The following is a 13,728-nucleotide window of genomic DNA, read 5'->3' as shown; positions in this document are numbered from 1 at the left end:
CTTTGGAGACTTAATACAGAGGAGATTGATGGTAGACTTTAGTTTTAACAGAATGTAGCAGATTCAGAGTCTTAGCAATACTTATGTAGTGGAGTGGCCTAGTGGTTAGGGTAGTGGACTTTGGTCCTGGGGAACTGAGTTCAATTCCCACTTCAGGCACAGGCAGCTCCTTGCGACTCTGGGCAAGTCACTTAACCCTCCATTGCCTGCCGCATTGAGCCTGCCATGAGTGGGAAAGAGCAGGGTACAAATGTAATAAAATTTAATTTAATTTAAAATAAAACTTCTACTCACAGATTGTAGGTATGCACTTCATAGTTTCTGGTATTGGTATCCGTGGATAGTCCAATTGTTGCAGGTTGCTGTAGGCTTTTCTTTGTTGTCCAGGAGGAGGGTTAGATGTAAATATAAATCCAGCTCAGATCACAAGACATGAGGAAGTTCTTTGTAATATGAAGGGAAGATAAAAGTTTCCTTCCTCCAGCCAAATAAATGAAAAAAAATGTGAAGTTAAATTGAGGACTAGTTCCTCAACACAGACTGAGCAGAATTCTGTAAAGGTTTAAGTTGTAAATAAGCAAAAAGTATATTACTTAATCTAAGTTGTTGGAGCCTGAAGTGACCAGGCATTGGCCGATATTCAATCTGGTGCCCAGTTAGCTTGGTGGATAAAATTAGAAAAGCCTTTCTGTAGTCATCAGAGGCTTAAGTGCTGGTAACTATGGGTGGATGGCCAGCTTGGTGAGGTTTAACTGGGCAGGAGCCTGTCCTACCTAGTTAAACCATTTCAAATATCAGGCCCTTAGTATTCTTGCTTTTGAAAGTTAAAGATAAGGTTTTATAGCACTGCAGACCAGGGGCGTATCTGTGTGGGGCCACAGGGGCCTGGGCCCCCGCAGATTTTGCCCCGGACCCCCCTACCGCCGTTAACCCTCCCTCCCTCGCCTACCGCCGTCACCTACCCTGAGGTCCGCTTCCTCCGGCTTTTTAAAATATTGCTTCAGCTGGCGGGGGACCCCAACCCCCCGCCAGCCCAGCCGCGATCTTTAACTTGTTCATCCTCATCGTGCAGCGCGCTGTGAAAGCTGCATGCATCTTTAGTTCCAGTTGGATGGGTCCCCCGCCAGCTGAAGCAATATTTTAAAAAGCCGGAGGAAGCGGACCTCGGGGTAGGTGACGGCGGTAGGCGGGGGAGGGAGGGAGTGTTAACGGCGGTGGGGGGGGGGGGGGTTGACGGCGGTGGGAGGGGGTATAATGTGCCCCCTCACTCTAGCCCCTGCCCCCCCTACTGCCCAACCTCAGATACGCCCCTGCTGCAGACAGGGATAGAGGAGCAGGGAGCATGGAAGTTGGGAGTTCTGTGTGCTTTTCACAAACCCTTCGATTCTGTATAGATCACCTATATTTGGGCGTGCAGGGAAGATGCGTATGCAACATAATTAGCTAACGAGTGTTAACAATCAATTATTGGCATTGACTAATTTGGACTTATGCACTGATCTGCCTACATACTATTCTATAACGTTGTGTACCCATTTAAAGTGTCTCATGTGCCATACAAAAGGGGGCATGGTCATGGGACTGAGCATGGGTGGGTCAGGGGTATTCTAAACATTTAGGCACAGTGTTATAGAATTCATGGGTTGTGTGTCCATTTTGCATTCCAGGATTTACACCAGGTTTAAGCAGGCATAAGACCTCATGCCCAAGGTTGGGCACAGGAATCAACGCTACGTGCTATTGTATAAAGGACACTTGGCACAGAGCACCCATTATAGAATACAAGTTTAGAACAGATCTTTCCATCACTTACATTTGGGTGCCATTTATTGAATCAAGCCTCAAATGTCTTTTACTACTACTACTGCTGCTTATCATTTCTATAGCACTACTAGACATATGCAGTGCTGTACATTGGACATGAACAGCCAGTCCCTGCTCGAAAGAGCTTACAATCTAACTAGGACAGACAAACAGGACAAATAAGGAAATAACTAAGGTGGGAATGATAAAAATGGGTGCTGAACAAGTGAGTAAGGGTTAGGAGTTAAAGCAGCATCAAAAAGGTGGGCTTTTAGCCTAGATTTGAAGACTGCCAGAGATGGAGCTTGACGTACGGGCTCAGGAAGTCTATTCCAGGCACATGGTGCAGCAAGATAAAAGGAACGGAGTCTGGAGTTAGCAGTGGAGGAGAAGGGTGCAGATAAGAGAAATTTAGCCAGTGAACCAGTTCTGGGGAAAAGTGTAGGGAGAGAGAAGAGTGGAGAGGTACTGAGGAACTGCAGATTGAATGCACTTGTAAGTCAATAAGAGGAGTTTGAACTGTATGCAGAAACAGATAAGGAGCCAATGAAGTGACTTTTCTCTAGCAATGCTTTCCAGTTCTCATCAAGAATATATTCTGCTGAATGGTGTTGCAGGCCATTCATTATAACCATCCAGCTGATTTTTCCACACTTTGCAGATCCAGTGGTGTATCTTGCGCTCACAGCCGACAGTAAAGTAATGCTGTTTTTGTTCAAGATTTCTGAGCACATAAAATCACTTAAAATATTATTTTGAATTTAACAAAATTATGAGAATGTCAAACAATGTTTTGCATTTAAAAAACAGAGAGAGGAAAGCTTTATTTTACTTCCTGAAAGCATACAAATCGACCGACCTATGTGTGCTACTGTCTATCTTCTATAGATAGAAAGTTCATTAGAGTATTTAGGTGGGAAATATTATTTATTAGTTTAGACCTGTAGTTCTCAGCCCAGGACTCAAGACACACCTAATATATCTGGTTCTCAGGATATCCATAATAAATATATATATTACATATGGGGAACCATCAGCCAATCAGGTTTTCAGGATATCCACAGAAACTGCATGCAATGGAGGCTTATTCCCATAGAAACCGAATGGGAGGAAGACTTTTATAAGTGAAGCCCTTTGCTATAAATATCAGTAGAGCCCTGTGAATTTCTAATGTATTTTAGAATAGGATCTGTTGACAAACAACATGTTCTAAACTACGTGAGAAACAAACATCCAAGTGCTGCTGGCTAAGTCCAGCATGAACATCCAGTTTACAAACGGAAGGGTCCAATCTAGCAGTTCACAAACTGTTCGCCACAGCAACCTAGTGCGCCGCAGTGAACTCTCACCTTCCCATTATTCCTAGCCAAACTGTCCAGTGTAATTGCTATCTAAGAGGTCTTTTTACAAAGCTGCGCTAGCATTTTTAGCATGCGCTAAAAATAAACATGTGCTAAATGCTAGAGATGCCCATATATTCCTATGGGTGTCTCTAGTGTTTAGCGCACACAAATCATTAGCGCACACTAAAAATGCTAACGTGCCTTTTTAAAAGACACCCCCCCAAGTGATTACCTGTCTCTAGTAGTGCCTACACACTGGTGGTGCACTTTAATAAATCTAGACTTTAAGTTTGTACCTGAGACAATGAACAATGAAGTGACTTGGCCAAGGCCACAGGGAACATCATATATTTTTGTAGACCCATGATGCAGGCTAACTTGCTGAAACATGCTCCATTTTGGGTCTGTCAATAAAGTCTTTTGCCTTTTTCCTTAGTGTGATTCCTTGCCCATTCCTGTGGCCAGCTTCATTTGGTTGCAGTCATTTCCAGGATTTTAGTCTGTTGCTTTAACTAGTAGGTTAGTCCTCCAGCCTAGAACAATTTTCTCCACTATTATTTCCTTTTTATTTTTTATGAAGGCAAAATCGAATGCAGATAGAAATAAGATGATGCCTTGAATGTGACTATTGCTGCACGAAAGGAATATCACCATAAGGAAAATTAAAACCTAATTGGAAAAATCTATTTTTTTTTATGCACGTGATCAAGCAAACTGGTTGGCTAGGTTTCAGGCCCTCACATATGATATATATTTAAAGTACATACCAAAAACTTCAGACAATGAATCATGTGAATTTAGAATTCTCTTCTTTTTCTTGGGTATTTATTGCCAGTCAAATCAGCATTCCAGTCATGCTGAAATGTTTTGGAATGGGCATAAATTGTATTATGCCTTTTGAGGAATCATATAACTTTTTAATGAAAAAGTTAATTCCACTAAATTTTTCAGACATGCTCATGGTGACTTCCTTTGCTGCATCTTGGAAGCTTTCTAATACTTTCCTAGGTGGGTTTACCAGACGATAAGAAGAAGGTAAGCTATTCCTAGTATAACCCTCTTGCCTTTCTTAGAAAACTAAGGACCCCTTTTACTAAGTGGCAGTAAGCCCAATGTGGGCTTACCGCTCGCTAAGCAGGAAGTACCGCTGGGCTACCGCAGCAGCCCGGTGGTACTACCCACCCCTAGCACACCGTCATATCTGTTGCTAGAAAAATATATTTACTTTTGTAGTATATTTATTTTTGTAGCACCGGAGTGTACCTGGCGGTATTGGGGCAGTACCGTGCGCTGCCCGGTTACCGCTGGGTTAGCGTGGGAGCCCTTACCGCCACCTCAGTGGGTGGCGGGCTCCCCCCTGAAATGGTCGCACGGCAAGTCCTTTACTTGCCACAAGGCTGTTACCTGCAGAAAAGAGAGACTTCCCTTTTACCCGCTGTGGTAAAAGGGGGCCTTGGCATGTGTGGAAAACACGCACCGATGCCAGCGCAGGCCCCCTTTTGCCGCAGCTTGGTAAAAGGGGCCCTAAGCTCTTAGAAGCAATGTTGCAAAGCTCAGTCTATCCCATTTGACCTGGTGCCATCTGCTAACCCTATTTCTGGGCCCCATAACCTGATCTTTAATATGCTCCATCTGAAGTCTGAAGACTTGTTTCATTTACAAAACAACCACACTGAAATGCAATTATTGTATAGACACAACTTTACTAAACTGATCCCTTTGTTCCCTCCTGTAACAAGTTCAAGAGAACACTGCTTCCTATCCTATGACTTTTTAACTTTAAGTGAAGTCTCTTATGAGAAACTTTATCAAATGCCTTCTGTAAAACCAAATACAGTGGGGGAAATAAGTATTTGATCCCTTGCTGATTTTGTAAGTTTGCCCACTGACAAAGACATGAGCAGCCCATAATTGAAGGGTAGGTTATTGGTAACAGTGAGAGATAGCACATCACAAATTAAATCCGGAAAATCACATTGTGGAAAGTATATGAATTTATTTGCATTCTGCAGAGGGAAATAAGTATTTGATCCCTCTGGCAAACAAGACCTAATACTTGGTGGCAAAACCCTTGTTGGCAAGCACAGCGGTCAGACGTCTTCTGTAGTTGATGATGAGGTTTGCACACATGTCAGGAGGAATTTTGGTCCACTCCTCTTTGCAGATCATCTCTAAATCATTAAGAGTTCTGGGCTGTCGCTTGGCAACTCGCAGCTTCAGCTCCCTCCATAAGTTTTCAATGGGATTAAGGTCTGGTGACTGGCTAGGCCACTCCATGACCCTAATGTGCTTCTTCCTGAGCCACTCCTTTGTTGCCTTGGCTGTATGTTTTGGGTCATTGTCGTGCTGGAAGACCCAGCCACGACCCATTTTTAAGGCCCTGGCGGAGGGAAGGAGGTTGTCACTCAGAATTGTACGGTACATGGCCCCATCCATTCTCCCATTGATGCGGTGAAGTAGTCCTGTGCCCTTAGCAGAGAAACACCCCCAAAACATAACATTTCCACCTCCATGCTTGACAGTGGGGATGGTGTTCTTTGGGTCATAGGCAGCATTTCTCTTCCTCCAAACACGGCGAGTTGAGTTCATGCCAAAGAGCTCAATTTTTGTCTCATCTGACCACAGCACCTTCTCCCAATCACTCTCGGCATCATCCAGGTGTTCACTGGCAAACTTCAGACGGGCCGTCACATGTGCCTTCCGGAGCAGGGGGACCTTGCGGGCACTGCAGGATTGCAATCCGTTATGTCGTAATGTGTTACCAATGGTTTTCGTGGTGACAGTGGTCCCAGCTGCCTTGAGATCATTGACAAGTTCCCCCCTTGTAGTTGTAGGCTGATTTCTAACCTTCCTCATGATCAAGGATACCCCACGAGGTGAGATTTTGCGTGGAGCCCCAGATCTTTGTCGATTGACAGTCATTTTGTACTTCTTCCATTTTCTTACTATGGCACCAACAGTTGTCTCCTTCTCGCCCAGCGTCTTACTGATGGTTTTGTAGCCCATTCCAGCCTTGTGCAGGTGTATGATCTTGTCCCTGACATCCTTAGACAGCTCCTTGCTCTTGGCCATTTTGTAGAGGTTAGAGTCTGACTGATTCACTGAGTCTGTGGACAGGTGTCTTTCATACAGGTGACCATTGCCGACAGCTGTCTGTCATGCAGGTAACGAGTTGATTTGGAGCATCTACCTGGTCTGTAGGGGCCAGATCTCTTACTGGTTGGTGGGGGATCAAATACTTATTTCCCTCTGCAGAATGCAAATAAATTCATATACTTTCCACAATGTGATTTTCCGGATTTAATTTGTGATGTGCTATCTCTCACTGTTACCAATAACCTACCCTTCAATTATGGGCTGCTCATGTCTTTGTCAGTGGGCAAACTTACAAAATCAGCAAGGGATCAAATACTTATTTCCCCCACTGTATACATTGTATTGACCATCTCAATATTTTCCACATGCTTATTTATACCTTCCTTAGCTATGCACCTGCTGGTGCTTCTCTATTAAGTCACATTTATCTATATGCCCTGTAATCCTGATTTAAAAAGTAGTTTGTACCATTTTGCCCAGCACTGATGTCAGGCTTATTGGTCAGTAGATTGACTAACATTGACTTCCTTCCAGTTCCCAGAAACAGTGGCACATTTTAATGGTAGGTTACACTATAGCATTAGTACAGCTACAATTTCATATTTGAGTTCCTTCAGAACTTTGATGTAAATACCATCAGGTTCGAGTGATTTGCTGCTATTTAATTTGTCCATTTTGCTCTAATAGCTTTTTCAGAGTGAACGATGATCTGTTCCCATTCCTCTGAATCACTACCTCCAAAGCAATGGCAATAGCCAGAACTGTTTTTTTTTTTTTAAGGGGGAGAGGTCATATTTACCATGGACAAGCACTGGACGTACAGAATCATGCTAGTTACACTGTTGTCAATGAATACATTTAAAATCTGATATGAAGACAAATCTCAACACATATCACAGCCTACAACATGTTGTAAAACCCCCATCTGATTTTATGGCATATTACCATAGCATATATCAGTTCTGTCTGTGTCAATGTGGTAAATATTTTTGAAGTCTTCCTCTCTTGCATTTATTGCAGTTTATAAAATACACAAGAAGACTAATGTGTAGAAAGCAAAGAACACAAGACAAACAGATCCGATCATGCAGTAAAACAAATATCAGGGCATTCTTTCATAAATCCCCTTTCCAGATTACTCAAGGCAAAGTACATGATAGTAATCACAATAAAACAATGTTTATGTTTAAGCATATAGGAAGTACCAAACTCATTCAGACCAATGGGCCATCATTCTTTCTCTGAGTCCATTTGGCGTCAATAGGAAGAAGGGATAGCAATTCCTAAGCATACAAGATGTAATTCTGTAACTGTCCACCTATAAGAACATAAGGATAGCCATGCTGGGTCAGACCAATGGTCCATCTAGCCCAGTATCCTGCTTCCAGCAGTGGCCAATCCAGGTCACAAGTACCTGGCAGAAACCCAATTAGTAGCCACATTCAATGCTACCAATCCCAGGGCAAGCAGTGGCTTCCCTCATATCCATCTCAATAACAGACTATGGACTTTTCCTCCAGAAACTTGTCCAAACCATTTTTAAACACAGGTATGCTAACTTCTGTCTAGAGGGCACCTGGTAGGATTCTATTGTATAATAAAAGAATGTAGGTGTTTGTTTTCCTTTATAGAATATTAGCATAACAGCAAAAATAAGCACATATAATTTAGGTGTGAGCACTTATGCTAGTCATAGGGCTTGTATAAGTTATCACACCTAATTGCCGAAGATACCTGTATAACTTGTAGTATTCTATAAGTTATGTGCATAAATGTGAGTCCGGCCCATGCTGTGCCCACGCATCACCTATGTGTACACCTGTGTACTACGTACTATGTAATATGTGCTTCTCCAAGGACAAGCAAGAATAATATTCTCATTTGTGGGTGGCATCATCCACAGAGCCCGGTTTGGACACTGCCGAATGCACTGTCACTTTAAATGTTTGGGCTAGCCACTAAGTGTTAATATTCAGTCAAGATAACTGACTATCTCACACTGAATATTAGTGTGTTCCTGGCTGATTAAATAGCGCTGAATATTGGGTAGATGGCATATACAGTGGTGGAAATAAGTATTTGATCCCTTGCTGATTTTGTAAGTTTGCCCACTGACAAAGACATGAGCAGCCCATAATTGAAGGGTAGGTTATTGGTAACAGTGAGAGATAGCACATCACAAATTAAATCCGGAAAATCACATTGTGGAAAGTATATGAATTTATTTGCATTCTGCAGAGGGAAATAAGTATTTAATCCCTCTGGCAAACAAGACCTAATACTTGGTGGCAAAACCCTTGTTGGCAAGCACAGCGGTCAGACGTCTTCTGTAGTTGATGATGAGATTTGCACACATGTCAGGAGGAATTTTGGTCCACTCCTCTTTGCAGATCATCTCTAAATCATTAAGAGTTCTGGGCTGTCGCTTGGCAACTCGCAGCTTCAGCTCCCTCCATAAGTTTTCAATGGGATTAAGGTCTGGTGACTGGCTAGGCCACTCCATGACCCTAATGTGCTTCTTCCTGAGCCACTCCTTTGTTGCCTTGGCTGTATGTTTTGGGTCATTGTCGTGCTGGAAGACCCAGCCACGACCCATTTTTAAGGCCCTGGCGGAGGGAAGGAGGTTGTCACTCAGAATTGTACGGTACATGGCCCCATCCATTCTCCCATTGATGCGGTGAAGTAGTCCTGTGCCCTTAGCAGAGAAACACCCCCAAAACATAACATTTCCACCTCCATGCTTGACAGTGGGGACGGTGTTCTTTGGGTCATAGGCAGCATTTCTCTTCCTCCAAACACGGCGAGTTGAGTTCATGCCAAAGAGCTCAATTTTTGTCTCATCTGACCACAGCACCTTCTCCCAATCACTCTCGGCATCATCCAGGTGTTCACTGGCAAACTTCAGACGGGCCGTCACATGTGCCTTCCGGAGCAGGGGGACCTTGCGGGCACTGCAGGATTGCAATCCGTTATGTCGTAATGTGTTACCAATGGTTTTCGTGGTGACAGTGGTCCCAGCTGCCTTGAGATCATTGACAAGTTCCCCCCTTGTAGTTGTAGGCTGATTTCTAACCTTCCTCATGATCAAGGATACCCCACGAGGTGAGATTTTGCATGGAGCCCCAGATCTTTGTCGATTGACAGTCATTTTGTACTTCTTCCATTTTCTTACTATGGCACCAACAGTTGTCTCCTTCTCGCCCAGCGTCTTACTGATGGTTTTGTAGCCCATTCCAGCCTTGTGCAGGTGTATGATCTTGTCCCTGACATCCTTAGACAGCTCCTTGCTCTTGGCCATTTTGTAGAGGTTAGAGTCTGACTGATTCACTGAGTCTGTGGACAGGTGTCTTTCATACAGGTGACCATTGCCGACAGCTGTCTGTCATGCAGGTAACGAGTTGATTTGGAGCATCTACCTGGTCTGTAGGGGCCAGATCTCTTACTGGTTGGTGGGGGATCAAATACTTATTTCCCTCTGCAGAATGCAAATAAATTCATATACTTTCCACAATGTGATTTTCCGGATTTAATTTGTGATGTGCTATCTCTCACTGTTACCAATAACCTACCCTTCAATTATGGGCTGCTCATGTCTTTGTCAGTGGGCAAACTTACAAAATCAGCAAGGGATCAAATACTTATTTCCACCACTGTAGGAGAGAGAGACTGGGTGAAGGCTGGTGTGTGTGTGGGAGAGAGAAAGAGACTGGGGGGGGGGGGGGGGGGATGAGAGGAGATATGGTAGAGACCTAGAACTCATCAATATACACATAGGCAACACTAACTGTTCCATGAGAGGGAAAAAGAGTAGAGCAGGGGCTGGACTGATATTTGGGAATATCAACTTGCTATAAATGTCAAATAGTAGTAATAGTAGTAGTAGCAGAGGATCTGGAGGGGTAACCTAGTGGTTAGAGCAGCTGTCTTGAAATCCAGAGGTGGCCAGTTCAAATTCCACTTCTGTTCCTTGTGATCTCAGGCAAGTCACCTAACACTCCATTACCTCAAGTACAAACTTAGATTGTGAGCCTTCCTGGGACAGAAAAATGTCCAGTGCAGCTGAATGTAACTCACTTTAAGCTACTACTGAAAAAGGTGTGAGCAAAATCCACATAAATAAATCCTGCCAGCACACACATGCACTCATGTCTTAGAACAGGTATCACTTTAAGTAGCCAATTTTGAGAGGCTAAGGATACCCTGTTATAAAATTACCCCACTTTAGGAGTACTTTGTAAAGCATTTTCTGCATGTAAGGCATGTTTTTCATAGGGAAAGACTTTTATAAGATTATGTGAGAGTATACACACGTAAGAAGTAGGTGAACATGCTGGTTTTTTTTACATGATCTGCACACAGATGTTCCTGGGGTGTAGTTGGGAAGGATAAATATATAGAATGCTTGCACTTGCTTGAGTGAGTATACACTTACCCATAAAAGGACAAAAGGCTGCAAAAGCACTATGTTTCAATGGCAGGCGTAAGAGGCACGGCGTTTTGCTGGCAAGGGTAAGATTTTACAGGAGGGGTGGGGTTAGTGTGCAGCAGGGGGCTGGGGGTTGTGTGGAGTCTTGTGATTGTCATCAAGGGAGGTGGGGGGGACTTGGAGCTGGTACTGAGGTCTGCAGGGGGAACAATGAGTGACATTGGGGTGAAAGGGGGCAATTGAATGACATTGGGGTCTACAAGGGGACTAGTGAGTGACATCGGGGGGTGTGGGGAGATGGAGTTGACGATAGGGAGCTGTAGGGAGTCTTGTGAGTGACATTGGGGGGTGTGGAGATGGGATCGGGTGCTGTCGGAGGTTTGCATGTGTGGCTGGGTGATCAGGAGAACTGGGTGCAGAAGGAGGGAGCATGCACTGCAGCACCTACCCTAACAGTATGCTGCAATACCAGCCTGTCAGTAACACAGCTGCACTTATTGTTTTCTGTGGAGGTGGCGGTAAGTTCAATAGTGCTATTGGCAGTCATTACATCTACAAGCAGTACTAACCTGTGGTGTAGCTATGTGGGGCCATGGGGGCCTGGGCCCCCGTAGATTTGGCCTTGGACCCCACTGCCAATGACCCTCTCAACCCCCCTCCTGCCGCCAACCCGCCATCGCCTATCTTTGCTGGCGGGGGACCCCAACCCCCGCCAGCCGAGGTCCTCTTCTTCCTTCGTTCTGTTTCTGAGTCTGACGTCCTGCACATACAACGTGCAGGACGTCAGACTCAGAAACACAACGAAGGAAAAAGAGGACCTCGGCTGGTGGGGGTTAGGGTCCCCCGCCAGCAAAGGTAGGCGACGGCGGTGGCGGGGGAGGGTTGGCGGCGGGAGGGGGGTCGAGAGGGTCATCGGCAGGGGGGGTCAACGTTGGTTGTGGTAGTGGTGGGGGCTAAAATGTGTCTCCTCACCTCGGGCTCTGGACCCCCCTCCCGCCGAAGTCTGGCTACGCCCCTGGTACTAACTCATGCACTAGCTGTCACAGCCAGCCACACCTCTACCCATCCATGTCATGCCCAGATCCTGCACATTTCTGTATTAGGTAGATAACACTGGATTTTAAATGCAAAGGCTCCCTTTGTATCACAGTGCTACTATCTAACACACTGAAAACCCCACATTAGTTTCTTAATACAGATTAGTAAAAGGTCTCCTAAGTGCTCAATTCCATCCAATCATTTCTTCAATTTAATTTCTTATACCCTGCCTGTAAGCCTGAAAACTGTTGAAGCAGTGTACATTCAGGTAAAGTAAGAATTTTTAGTGTATGTGTGAATGAAAATCAGAACGATTTGAAAACATGACTAGAGGAGGCTCTGCTAATGGCACATTGCATTGACAAGAATCATGAATTTCAGTCACTGCGCTGCTTTGGGCTCAGCCATATACCTATAGGATCACAAGATGGTGATCAGAAGCACAGTTTTTATAGTGTGAACAGAAATGGATTTTTCAGTTAGATGTATTAAAATTCAAAAGTTGAAATGTAAAAATAGAATGGCACCATTTCATTTAAACTGTAGCATTTTTATGTTGATCAGAATCCAAACCAAGATTGATATTGGGTAAATCAGTTTCTGATTCAAACAACTGTTATTGATATCGGGCTAGCCAGCTCCACATTAGGGGGTCCTTTTACTAAGGTACACTGAAAAATGGCCTGCGGTAGTGTAGACGTGTGTTTTAGCCACGCGCAGAATCATTTTTCAGTGCACCTGTAAAAAATGCCTTTTTGGGGGGCTGAAAATGGATGTTCGGCAAAATGAGAATTGTTGCGTGTCCATTTTGGGTCTGAGACCTTACCGCCAGCCATTGACTTAGAGGTAAGTCAACGCACATTCAAATGCTGATTACCGCCTGCGCGCCAGAAAATAAAAATATTCTCTGGCGTGCGTAGCCATGTGGTAACTCAGAATTGACGTGCGTTGGGTGCGCATAGGCCCTTACGTGGCTTAGTAAAAGGGCCCCTAAATGATTCAAAAAGAAGGTGTCCTGTATAAGTAGAGACACCAGGATTGGTAAGCCTTTGTGATAGAATAACCAGGGGCGTAGCTAGGTAGGGCCATGGGGGCATGGGCCCTCACAGATTTAGCCCTGGCCCCCTCTACTTTCAACCTCCCCACCGCCGCCCCTCCCCTGCCACTTTCAACCCCCCCTCCCGCTGCCACCGCTGCCAGGTACCTTTGCTGGCAGGGGTCCCCAACCAGTATGCGAGCCGAAGTCCTCTTCAGTGCCGGTCTCCGGCGTGTTCACTGATCTGTTTCTGTGAGTCTTGACTCCTGACAGAAACAGATCAATGAACGTGCTGGAGACCGGCGCTGAAGAGGACTTCGGCTGGCGGGGGTTGGGGACCCAGCAAAGGTACCTGGCAGTGGCGGCGGCGGGGCAGGGTTGGCTCTTAAATGGAACTCTGACCCCTAGCAATAGTACCACCAGACTATTGCTAGGGGTTGCTGGTGCCATTTTGATCTCAGGAACATCAAGAGCCATAGCAACTGGGGATCACTCCTGTCTGAATCCCACTAGACTCCAGGGAATGGTCAAGGTAGGCCTGGTTGGATGGGGGGACTACTAGTGGATGGAAGTGGGGGTGGGAGCCTTCTGGGGGGTGTCTTCCCATTAGAGGGTTATTTCTGGTTGGGGGAAGTGATATCAGAGGGAGCTTTGTGGGGCCTCTGCTTGGGTAGGGGGGGGGGTTCATTTGGTGGGCATGGACTTTGGGAGCACCAGACTTAGGGAGGGCATTGGAAGGGACATTCTCTATGGGGGGGAGGATTATATTCAGGAAGGCAATGTGTGATGTGGGGGAGCAGAACGATGTAACCTTGGGTGGCCTGTTTAAGATGTGGCCTGAGAGCCTTGGCCAGCCTGATGCTTCTAGGAAGGTATAGAATTTCAATAGTAATGAGGTGTTTTGTATGCATTTGCATGCTTTATGAACTCAAAAATATCTCTCACATGCTTGCACAAAGTATTTTTATGTAGATGACTATTGTTCT

General features: G+C 45.0%; 1 long non-coding RNA gene across 1 annotated transcript; it reads left to right on the top strand.

The window, feature by feature from the left end:
- Positions 1-388: 388 nt before the first annotated feature.
- LOC115462744 lies at positions 389-11,241 on the top strand. The gene is made up of 3 exons (XR_003940947.1): positions 389-469; positions 2,255-2,260; positions 11,231-11,241. It is a non-coding gene; the product is annotated as an uncharacterized LOC115462744 (long non-coding RNA).
- The last annotated feature ends 2,487 nt before the right edge of the window (positions 11,242-13,728 follow it).

The sequence above is a fragment of the Microcaecilia unicolor genome, chromosome 2 (assembly GCF_901765095.1).
Source record: "Microcaecilia unicolor chromosome 2, aMicUni1.1, whole genome shotgun sequence".
NCBI lineage: Eukaryota > Metazoa > Chordata > Amphibia > Gymnophiona > Siphonopidae > Microcaecilia > Microcaecilia unicolor.
Note: the sequence above shows the minus strand (reverse complement) of the source record. Positions and strands in the feature narration are given on the sequence as shown.